Source organism: Myotis nattereri (assembly GCF_964212035.1).
Source record: "Myotis nattereri genome assembly, chromosome: 5".
Lineage (NCBI taxonomy): Eukaryota > Metazoa > Chordata > Mammalia > Chiroptera > Vespertilionidae > Myotis > Myotis nattereri.
This window is the reverse complement of record NC_138080.1, coordinates 56709996-56722211: the sequence shown is the minus strand read 5'-3', so window position 1 is coordinate 56722211 and position 12216 is coordinate 56709996. Positions and strand designations below refer to the sequence as shown.

General features: G+C 40.9%; 1 protein-coding gene across 1 annotated transcript in view; it reads right to left on the bottom strand.

Moving 5' to 3' along the window:
* NR3C2 (nuclear receptor subfamily 3 group C member 2) overlaps positions 1–12216 on the bottom strand; it is a 284982-nt gene that overhangs the window by 48769 nt on the left and 223997 nt on the right. The gene's annotated exons all lie outside the window — the stretch shown is intronic.

Genomic DNA, 12216 nt, shown 5'->3' with positions numbered 1-12216 from the left:
CTCTATTGTGGGCACAGAAGCACAAATATTGGGTGTCCCTCCTCTGTTACAGCCCCTTTGGCACCCTGGGAAATGCTATACCTAATGCAAGTGATTCACAGATTTCCACGGGATGAGTGGGAGAGCAATCAACCCCAGATCAACGTAACAAAGGGGAAGAAATTAAATATCTGGATGATTTCAAACTGGACAGCTAACGAGTAAATGCACAGGAATTGATACCACATGAAAAATCAGATGCATGTTACAGCAATACACACAAAATACAATCTTTAAAAGTCTGTCCACTCTTTGTTTTAAATATAAGTAAGGAATTCACATAACATATAGCCTAGAATTAAAACATACCATAATACTGTATGAGTCCCACTTTAGATTTTTAGAACAAGTGACCATATATATGCTCTGATGTACTCAGAACAGCCTGGTTTATGCCTGTTTTCCCAGCATGATTATCAATAGTGCCCTCCTTACTCCTAAAAGTGCCAGATTTTGGTCAATGGATTAATACTGTGCTCATCTTCATTAAAAACCAAAGAAATAGTGCTAACTCTATTAGCAACTGTCTTTCACACTCCTTTCAAGGTTATTATTGTTAAAACAGATAACGGAAATGAAGGCGTGAGAAGGTGGAAGGGGATACTGGCAGGCAGATAGGAGGGTTATGGGTGGATGGCAGGTGGGAGGGGTGGATGAGTAGATAGGGAAAATTAATGAATGGATAAAGAGAAGAGAAAGCCCAGAATTTAGAGATGTGGTAATAACTCAATTTGCAATTGGAAGGTTTTCCATTTTTTAAAAGAATTTGTTTTAAAATCCTTGACGACCCAGACAACTTCTACTTAGTTTAACATATGTGGGGAATTTATAGGATATAAATGTAACACCGTGTAGGATTATGCCACACCAATGAGCTTGATCTTAATAGTAACCATTCGTGTTTACAATTACAGCCATTTACATTTACCACATTCACCACAGAAACACTTACCAATTCAGATAAAAGCCACTATCCAACAATAGAAGTACCGGCCACACATTCATTAAATATTGGAATGGGCTTAGAAGATGAACAAGCTATAATTCCTATTTTAAGGAGTTTAAAATCAGCAAAGTAACTTTAAAATTCTAATAATTTCAAATCATTCCATTTCTTATAGGCCGTTTCCTCCTATATAAAGTTGAGGCAGAAAAATCTGATGATTTTGAATGAAAAACAGATGTCAATCTCATGAATCCTAATGGGAGCTGCGACAAAGTGCTGTCCAATAGCACTGAGCATACAGGAGGCAACCAAGGTGCGTCTGAAGAACGAACAAAAGAAAAAATAGCAGCTAAACGCAGAGGAGGAGGAGGAGGGGGAGGGGGAAAAAAAGGCAAAACAGAGAAGGAGAAGAAAAGAACCCAACATGTAGATAATCCAAAATGCTGGCCAACTGATGACTCGGGAAGAACTTGGGAAAATCCTTAAAAGCGCATCCTGGTTATCGGGAACCAGACACTTGGAACTGCCCCTGTGCCACATACACCTGCGTAAGCCTCACCTGATTCTCATATGAGAAATGGGGACAGCAGGGCTGCCCTCTCCTATCTCACAGTGAGCTAAATGGATGAGAAAAATAAAAGCCTGTTGAAAGTCATTACTAACATCTGAAATAGTATTTCAATGTTACTTCCATTCTTTTCCATAATTATTTCGCAAATATTAAAAATGTCCCCATTCATGAAAATGTCCTCACCTTGTACAAAACTACATCTGATAATAACCACAATTTGATTGACTAGAAATAGCCCTGGGTGATATTCTCAAATTTTATTAAGAGTGATATTTGCTTGCAAATTAATGATAAAATTCACGTTTGTTTAAGGCCTTAGGTCTATAATGCTGTGTTTATTCTCATGGTCTATTTAAGGTCAGTGCAATGAAATACCACGAAAAAAGACCCTTAACATTTCCTCTAGTGTTATAAACTGTGGCCTAGAACATAAACTACTGAGCAGATTATCAACATTCTGTTTAGCATGTCAGTCATATTTAATTTCATGCTGTGGTTTTATGAATATATATATAGGGCACTTGGAATTGAATAATAATCTGTATTTACTTAAATACTTCAAGGCAGTATGTACTCTGTGTGCAGACTCTTCATCCAGTATCTTTTCTCAGAGCATGGAGGTAAGGTTATATATTAATTATACTTATATTGCTCCAGGCAGCCTTCCTAAAATGCTTAACCGTTCTATGCTGTTTTTCTAACACCTGCTGTATTCTAGAATTAAAGCTCCCGGAAGTTGATAAGGTCTTATGTATTCCTACAACATTCTCCATGATGCTTCTGGGTACTCAATAAATGTTTGTTGATAGAATTTATTTCATTTTCAAATTTTAATTATTTGTTTACTTCCATATAGGAAACATAGGCAAGTTTCTGAGATTTTGAGATTCAATTTCTGAATTATTATTCTTCCTTTTCAAAGTGTCTACTGATCCATTTGTACTAGTAGAGTTGTTACTCTTAAAATGACATCACTCAAATAACAATAAACTAAATGTACTGGGCACTTAGGGGCTAGCACAGTTCAAAACTGTGATTAAGTATATTATTTCCATTTTACAGGTAAGAAAACTGAAGCACAGAGAGATATGTCCTCCAAGGCCACAGCCTGGGCTCAGAGCCTACACTTAACCTCTGTACCACGCGCTCTCTCTGCTAATCCTTTCTCTTTATTTAATTTGTATTTATTTACACTTTAAGGTTAGCAGGAGCTTCAAATCCAACTGTATAATTAAGAAGTTTGCTAATTACACAGGAAAAATCTTTAGCCAAAGATACCTGATGATCAGGTTTCCATTATCCAAAGCAGGAGTGAACGTAAGTTTTGGGTCTTATCCCCACCTGCCACCTTCCTTAAGTGTGGAGTTAATAGGCTTGGGCACTCAAGCTCCCACGTGGCCAGAGCCACACTTTATTTCTCCACTGCCAGCCACAGTTGCGCGAGTGTGCGTGTATGGCGTGCATTAATCTGACTAAATGTCTCCCAGTCCCACTTACGCCTGGAGGAGTCTCACTTTTTCTACCTGGATGCCATAGTCACTAGCACATGGGTAGTGGCTGTGCTCTGGGGCCAAATCCTTAATTACTGGCAGCATCCTGACAGCCAGTTCCTCCCGGCCTTCCTGGGAGGCAGAACTGTACTGACTTCTCATGAATTGTTCCTCCGGAGCTGTGGGGTGGAGAGGCCCTGCTTCCTATCCTGCCAACATGCGCAACACACCCAGCTGTGAGCCTCTGGTGGGACCCTATAAAAATGGTGGCAAGCTCCCAGTGGGGATCTCTAGATGCACAAAGGCCATGAACGTGGCATGACAACCCCTCCCTTTCGCTTTGCTCCACCTCCTGAGGCTGACATGACCCAGTACATACCCTTTTGGCAAATTACTGGTGTGGCAGAAAGGTGGCGGACTAGAAACTACATTTTCTTGCTTCCCCAGTAAAATGACGAGACCAGCAGGGTTCTTGTGGTCCTTCCGTCATGACTTTCTCAAGTGCGTGCAATTAAAGATCCTTTAGATTCAGAAGCAGGGAATCAGCACAGATTTTTTTTTTTCTTCTGGAGTAGAATAAAACACCGATATGGAATGTTTTCAATCACAACATTTCACAGGAAAAAGTTAAAGTGAGAAAGAATTCTGTCATTTTAGACATACTTCCTGCCATGTCTTGACATTTTCGGTGTTGGCAGTAATTATAATGAGGAAGATATACGGATGTTATATGAAAACACGCATCTTTCTGTTCATGGGCCAAGTGTAATCACTGGCTTAAACCCACAGGCCGCTATCTGCATCCACCCCTTCTTCTCTCTCTCACAGCCCCTCACCCAGATCCGGAGTTCCTACTTTATATGTCCTCTTTACTTGAGGACTTCTCTTTGCCTTTCTACTGCCAGAGGCAAAATGCTCTGAGAGTTCAGGAGACAACCAAGTATTTTTGTCATGAAACCAGAGGAAGGAATGTCATTTTTCTACAAATTTACTTGGTTTTGCAGCAAAACTTCTCTCATTTGTACTAATAGCAAATGGGCATCTATGGTTCTCAAGGTCACACACACCACAGAACTGGGGTGGGGGTCCAGGGCACACTGATTCAGGAATAAATAACTAATGTCTCAATCGATAATACTGAAGAGGCACTGCCATTGTTTACAAATACTCCTCGAGAGGTTAAGAAACTTGAAATAGAGCATTTTAAAAAGTACCTCTAAATATTCTTAATCTATGTTATGTAACAAATTAACAGGCATTATTGATTTTATTAGCATAGAAAACATGCGCAGGCAACGCAAACCCAACCTTTGACTTCTTTAAAAGACATTGCATACCACACATACACAAAGTGGTAAACTATGTGAGGTGATGAAGATGTTACAAATCAGCTTGATTGTGGTCATTATTACACAGGCATACTTATGTCATAATATGTTATACACCTGAAATATATCCATTTTTATTTGTCAACCATAACCTCCATAAACAGGGAGGAAAAGACATTCCAAATTAATGGATCTCCATATATTAAATATGAATGTGTATATAAAGATATTCATAGGTACCTTTATATCTTTAATAAAATACTTTTGCTGCTATTATTGTAGGATACATCTGTCTATTACTTAGCACATAACTACTGTCTACCCACTGTGTAGACAGTGCCCTGCTTTTGTGAGCAGTGCAATGTTGAGTAACAAGGTCTGTACCAGAGATCCCAGTCTCAGAGATGTTGGATCAATACAAAAGAAGGTAATTGGGTTTATAAAGCTATAATATGTAGTGAGTCAGTGGAACTAACAATATATTCAGAGTCAGACAATGGCAGGGTGAAGAAGTTTTATGTTCCTGGGAGCTCACACTTCCCTGTACACCGCGTATTAATTCTCACCATGCCCTGGTTTGCCTTTGTTGTGATTCAGATCACACCGATGGCCCCTGTGGAGACTGGGCCATTCTCCTGAGTAGGAATCCACCCAAAGTAATGACATCCCCAAGAGGAGAATCTGTAAGACCTGCAGCCAATCTGAGCAGAGAGACCAAAGGGAAACTTAGGGAGTTGCAATAGGGTCCATTGGTTTTTCAGAGAAAGTAACGGTTCTAAAAGACAATCCTCAGTGACAGATCCTGATACCTTCCTTGCTGGAGACAGGGAGTCAGAAAGGGGCAAAGCCGAAATGCATCTGCGAGGTACTTCTGGGGCTAGACAGATAATTACCGTGATTGCATATTTTCTGTAATTATATTCTTTTTCTTTTCCTCCTCGAATACTTAGCAACAGTTTTTCCTCCATTTTTTTTTCCTCTTAATGCCAGTCAGACTCAGGAATGTGTGCACACATTAGAACGTGTGTGGGGAGGGTTCCTTTGGGCCAGGGTTTTAATTAATTTATTTAAAATTTTTTTAAAAAAATATTTTTTATTGATTTTTAGAGACAGAGGAAGGGAGAGGGCAAGAGAGATAGAAACACTGATAAGAGAGAAACATCATTGATTGGCTGCCTCCTGCATGCCCCCACTGGGGATTGAGCCTGCGACCTGGGCATGTGCCCTTGACCAGGAATTGAACCAGTGATCTCTTGGTTCATGGGTTGATGCTCAACCTGAGCCATACTGGCCAGACAAGGGTTTTAAAGGTGAGGCAACCTGTCTCTGAGTTCTGGCCAGGCTGGGATGGCATTAAAGAAAGAATCTCAGAAGAAGAGGAAGCAGGATGCAGAGAAATGGCCTCTTGGTGACAACTTCTGGGTGACGGAGAAACCTGCCCGAGGTTTCTTCTACCGCAGCCTTAGCTTGGATTGTATTAAATCAAGAGACTGCCACTGGGCTGAGCAGTAATTCCAAAGCTCCTCCTGCACCGCTTCTGCAGAACTGCAGGCCGTGGCGAAGCAGAGGCAGCTGAGGCCTCCTGCGTGGCCAGCAGGTTTGTGACATGGCCCCCTCCCACGTGGGCCTCGCCATTGTTGTGCCCATCTCTATCTCCGGGAAACCTCGAAAGGGAGCAACAAAATGACAAGCCTCCACGCACAAAGCTCTGGACAAAATGATGCTTATGGAAGAGAATGGTGGGAAAAGATGGACTGACTTATCCTAGGGCAGAAGGGGAGGGATATGAGAAACCAACCAGCAATTTCAAAAATGTCGGGCATTTGTCAAATCATGGTGAGCATCTCTTTTCTATCTCCACTGAAGTCAAGGTAGGATATAACGTGTTTAAAGGGCAGAAGACAGGATTTAGATCAGACACTGGGATAATGTCCTCCAAGTGTTCTGGAACAAGTTAGAGAGAGCCTGCAGTGCATTACTGGCAAGAACATGTAATACCCTCTTCTAAAAACTCGAAAGTAGCAGGGGGACAGATATCCTGCCTGCCTGAGTGTGGTCCTGCCCTAAGGCAGGAGAATGGGACCCAGTGACCCTACGATGGGAGTAAGACCTCCACGGTACAGTCCCGCCTTTCATTTGTCTGAAAGGAACTTCTCTAGTTCAGGAATAAATTCCTTACACTTCTAAGTCTGGCAAGAGACAATTTTAGAAATATTTTTCCAAAATACGTTCAAAGAGCAAATACGGGGCTCTCAGACTGCATGCCTGGAAGAACGTCCAGCACCATGGAAAAACACCTCCCACCCCCCGACCCCCGCAGTCACTCCGCCTTTTTTAATAAATAGTTTCACCGCTATAAGTTACAGGATTGTTTACTCAGTTCTGTATTTAAAATGGTTTCTCCTAATCCTGAGACTATATAATTTTATTAGTGGGAACAATAGCAATAGTAAAGAGCTACTATTAATAGAATCTGTGTATCATGGGCTAGGACACCATCTTTTAAAAATACCATCCCCTTTAATCCTCCTAAGTGCCCTAGGAGTGGGTACCACTGTTATCACCACTGCACAGGGTCCAAAGGATATACTCACAGTTACTGTGGTTGAGTTAGAAGAAGGTGACTTATTGTAATGATATGGGAAAAAAAATAGAGAAACCCCGTTACACTTAAAGATGACATTGAATCAGAAGGTCCAAGGGGTGTGAACAGGACTGAGAGCTCAAATGACTTCTAAATTATCAGCAAGGTTACCATTGGATCACTTCTACTGAAGAGCTTAGTCTTTTTAATAGGAGGTGCATAACAACCTGTCCCAATGCATGTGTTCTCTCTAATTCCCTGGCACAACACTCAACTTCTGTGTACTCAGGGGCTACTGCTGTATAAGATCACCTAGGCTTCTTGCTTTTGCTCCTGTTATGACACCTTAATTCTGATGGGAGGAGAAACCAAAGGCGGCAGAAATCAAACCAGTCCGTCTATATAAATAACAGAATATATTTGGGGAAGAACTTGCTACTTATGATTAAAATAAAGTTTGTAAGCTCCATTACAAATATTGAGTTCCTCAGAAAAATATATAAATATTTTATTTTTTTATTTTGTTTTTGTTGATTGTCACCTGAGGCTATTTTTTTTCATTGATTTTTAGAGAGTGTGGAAGGGAGGGAGGGAGGGGGGTTGAGGGAAGGAGACAAGGAGAGTGTGAAGGTGAGGGAGGGAGAGAGAGAGAGACACTGATATGAGAGAGACACATCAATTGGTTGTCTCCTGCACACACTCTGACCAGGGCTGGGTATCAAACTTGCAACCCAGGCATGTGCCCTTGACAGGGAATTGAATTCAGTGCGCAGGCGGATACTCAAACCACTGACACTGGCCAGGTCAGTCATATTTTTAAAACCCAATGATAATTCTTTAGAAAAATAGAGCTGACCCTTGAACAACATGAGTTTGAATCTCACAGATCCACTTACATGCAAACTTTTTCAATAAATATATACAGTACTGTAAATGTAATTTTCTCTTATGATTTTAATAGCATTTTCGTTTCTCTAGCTTACTTTATTCTAAGAATCCTATATAATCCTATATAATAAAAGGCTAGGGACCATAAGTGTAACTGGAATGATCGCTTGACCAGTCGCCATGAGGTGCACTGACCACCACTCGGTCCCTCCCCTCCCTCCCTTCCCCTACACCCCCACCTCTGCCTGTAGGCTAATGGGGAACCACAGGGAAGCGGGTGGGTGGCAGGAGGACCGGGCTGACTGTCAGGCCACTGGGATCCACAGCTGCTTGGGGGCTCAGGACGGCAGGAAAAAGAGTGCTGGTGACTTCACCTCCATGCATGTGGCTGGGCCGGCCGCTGATGGAACGCGTTGCCCACTCAGGGCTGCTCATGTGGGTGCTGCTGCTGCCGCTGCTGCTGCTGCTGGGAATTGTGGTGTTGACGGAAGCTGCAGGGCACGCCTGTGACCTACCCGCCCCCAGCGGCAGAGGCGGCATTTGGCCTGGGGACTGGCGAATGGGCAGATGGCCCTGACTGCAGGCTAGGCCTAGGGACCCTACCCGTGCGCTGGGCTTCTAGTACAGTATATAATACATATAACTTACAGAATATGTGTTAATTGACTATGTTATTGGTAAGGCTTCTGGTCAATGTTAGGCGATTAGTAATTAAGTTTTTGAATAGTCAAAAGTGATATGTGGATTTTCAACTGTGCAGGGGGTCAGGACCCCTAACCCCTTCATTGTTCAAGAGTCAACTGTACAAATTACCTGCTTTGTAAATGCCTATTCTTTGGAAATAACTATACTATGAGTATATGTAAAACAAAACACAAACAAGTAAGCCAAAGAGAGAGAGAGAAAAGCCTTCATTTAGTTTTATAGTATGTTTAAAATAAGGAAAATACACACTATGAAAATAGCTGTGGCCGCCCAGCAAAAGGTCCCTCCCTCAGTTAAAAAGTTAATTCTTTAACAGCTGCAAGAGCTGCTTGCCCTCCTGGCATATGTTTGAGCAGAGAGTTTATTACATGAAGCACGATCTTATTGGCTATGCAAGGTAAATAGTCTCATTAAGAATGTTTTATGAAGAAACATTACTGTTCTAACAAGGTCAAGGGGTGAACAAGGCATGAGAACGAGTCAAAAGGCAGTGACCCGGAACTAGACCAAAGCACCCAGCTTAATTTACTGTGCCTCCCCAAGTCCAAGTGTGATCCTCAGTGGGCTCAGGCCGAAATGAACTACTCAGATGCTGGAGCACACGCTGGGCAGGAAACCGAGGAAGGGTCCCGTGCCTACCTCCCCCAACTGGCAAGTGGGCTAAGCAGGACCTACCCTTAAGCAACATTACATACATAATATATTTCAGAGTTTACCCAACAGATATATTAAGAAGTTATTTACACTAGGTCATGACATTTTTCTTTATAAAATTTTCAGCAGAAGACTCCTTAAATAAGCTCTTAAAGAACATCTAACAGATAATGCTGACCATTTGTGTGCACATCACTTTTTAGGCCTGTTTCAATTACTCTGTTTTTCCTCTCAGCGTTTGCTGCTACTTTACCGCAATGGTTTCCTCGTCTTGGCCCATTTAATTTTGTCCAGTGACCTTACAACTTGGACGTGTCTGAGAATTCTAACGCAATGAAAGAAATTGCCTAAATTCAATTTCATTTTTTTTTCCTGCTTAGCATTTGTGTACATAAGAAAGAAAAAACTATGGAGTGGAATGAAAAAATATACAGACTGGTTTTATCTCCATACCAATTTTCTTCAAAATATTTCATACCCCTTAGCTTGATATTCTTTTGTAAAATAATTACTTAGAGCTTCATCATAGTTTTAATTTTTAAAAAACTTATTTAGGAATATATTTGATATAAAATAAAATAAAATTATAAGTCATGATATTTATATGAAAAGTAAATTGACTAGGTTTTAGTTGAGACTACCAATGTTGAGATTATAACTGAATGTTAAAAATTATTCAAATTTTTGCTTAGGTACGAAGAAGAACTGGTGAGCCAGGTAACCACACATAAAGTAATAATTCCATGAACTGATACAAAACTTATTTCTCACAATTTGTATGACACAGGAGATATTCTGTATTTCTGTGTACTATTACTCTAGTATTCAGAACATTTTCCAAAAGCAAGACAAAAGAAGCCAAGCAGAATTTTTAAAAATCTTCAGGTTAGAAGCTAACACAAACATCAAAAAGGATATGTATAATAAGCACATGTTAATGAGTCAACAAGATGCCACTCATGTTGGGGGTGGGGAGGATGGTAATTAAGTAGGTCTGGGGAAAAAGAAAGGTCCATGTTTATAGATTTTATATAAATATTACTGCTTCTTATTTTACTTTATTTAAAAACTTTTTACCCACATTTTACTTCACTGACATTATTAGAACGAGTCTAACTTAAGAATTAATAGTAGCCAATGATGCATGTACTTGAAAAGTTAAGTTATTTTTCTAGGCTGGGATCTCTTCGGGATACAGGCTGACCTGCTCTGGAAACTCCTAGAGAAAGCTGAGCCAAACCAAATGGCTTTTTCTGACTCATGGCTTTTCCTCCTGCGTTTGCTTCTCGGGTTTTCATCCTGGCTTTTCTTTGTACACTGGGCTGGTGCTGAGACACCTTGAGGCACTCTGGTGATGTCCGGTGTTGGCAGGTCCCAGGTCACTGCTGAGGAGGAACCTACCCAGTGGTCTGGCGGTGAGCAGAGACACTCTGCCTGACCTCTCAGCTCTGGTGAGGAGGGGGACTGCTGCCCCTCATGCGGTATTCGGCCTCCCTGCAAATGCCAGAGCTTCGGGACTCCCATAAAGCTAGTTGGGCACAGCAGGTTGAATAACATCCTTAGAAGAATATGGTTTCCATTTAAGTTTCAAAAGTATTCTTCAAATTTATATTATTTAGCTACATGAAAAAAAAAGGTCTAAGAGAGAATTAAGTTCTTAATAAATAGGATGCTAACTCATTAAAAAGAGACTTTTAGGATATATAACCATGAAATCCTTTTTACTTTTAGTGTTCTGCAGTTTTCTTTCCCATATGGGATGGAAACAGATTTAGTTGGAAACAAATCAGCCCTCCATCAGAGCTGGGATGAGCTGCCCTGGGGAGTTCTCCTGGAGACGACTCGAGTAGTTCAGGAAGGATAACTGGGCCATTTCTGAAAGTCTTTCTTTGGGGAAAAACTCCACAATTCACATTTAAGACACTGTTAATAATTTTCCATTTACAATAAGGAGATTAAATAATAACAGTTACTTGTTTCTTCTCACAAATTGTTATTAGTATTCTGCTTCTGTCCCAAAGATAGGTTTCCCTTCATTTAAAACACAGTCTGCTAGCGTGCTGCGATTTTAATACTTGCATACATAGCTCTGAAGAATGAGTGGTGCCTTTAAAAAAAAATGGTTTCAGAGAGGACAGGAGAAAGAGAGAGAGAGAGATAATATCACTGATTAAAGAGAATCCTTGGTCGGCTGCCTCCTACATGCCCCCCGGGGATCGAGCCCACAACCAGGCATGTGCCCTGACTGGGAATCGAACCATTACCTCCTAGTTCATAGGTCCATGCTCAACCACTAAGCCATGCCAGCCATAACCCATAATCATTCTTAATCTCCATAAATGAATGGGGATGAATTCCCTGTATAGAATTTTTATTCTTTTTTTTAAAATATATTTTTATTGATTTTTTACAGAGAGGAAGGGAGAGGGATAGAGAGTAAGAAACATCAATGAGAGAGAAACATCAATCAGCTGCCTCTTGCACACCCCCTACTGGGGATGTGCCCGCAACCAAGGTACATGGCCTTGACCAGAATCGAACCTGGGACCTCTCAGTCCGCAGACCGATGCTCTATCCACTGAGCCAAACCGGTCAGGGCTAGAATTTTTATTCTTTAATGGTATTTTGTTTGGGCCCATAGTTAGGATTACAGATTCCCTTTCAGAATCAAATATTCTCCCTTTACAGATATGATAATAGAAAACAAAGATCATAAGACCATGCACAACATAATGATGCACTCTGTATTTGTTTTTTAGGTTATCAGGCTTAGAACTTGTCTGCTTAGACATGCATTTTGTTGCATGACACACAGTAGGTGTTAAATAAGTGCCTATTGAATGAAGGGAAAGAAAAGTGCAAATAAATAAATATTATATGAATGCTTTGCTGACCTTGCATAACTGGTTGGATTACTGTGATGACCATTCTCTAACAAAGCTTTTAAGGGAAACAGAGAGAGAGAGCATATTAGGTTTCATTCCAAATGCCAATGAGCCAGGCTAATCTAC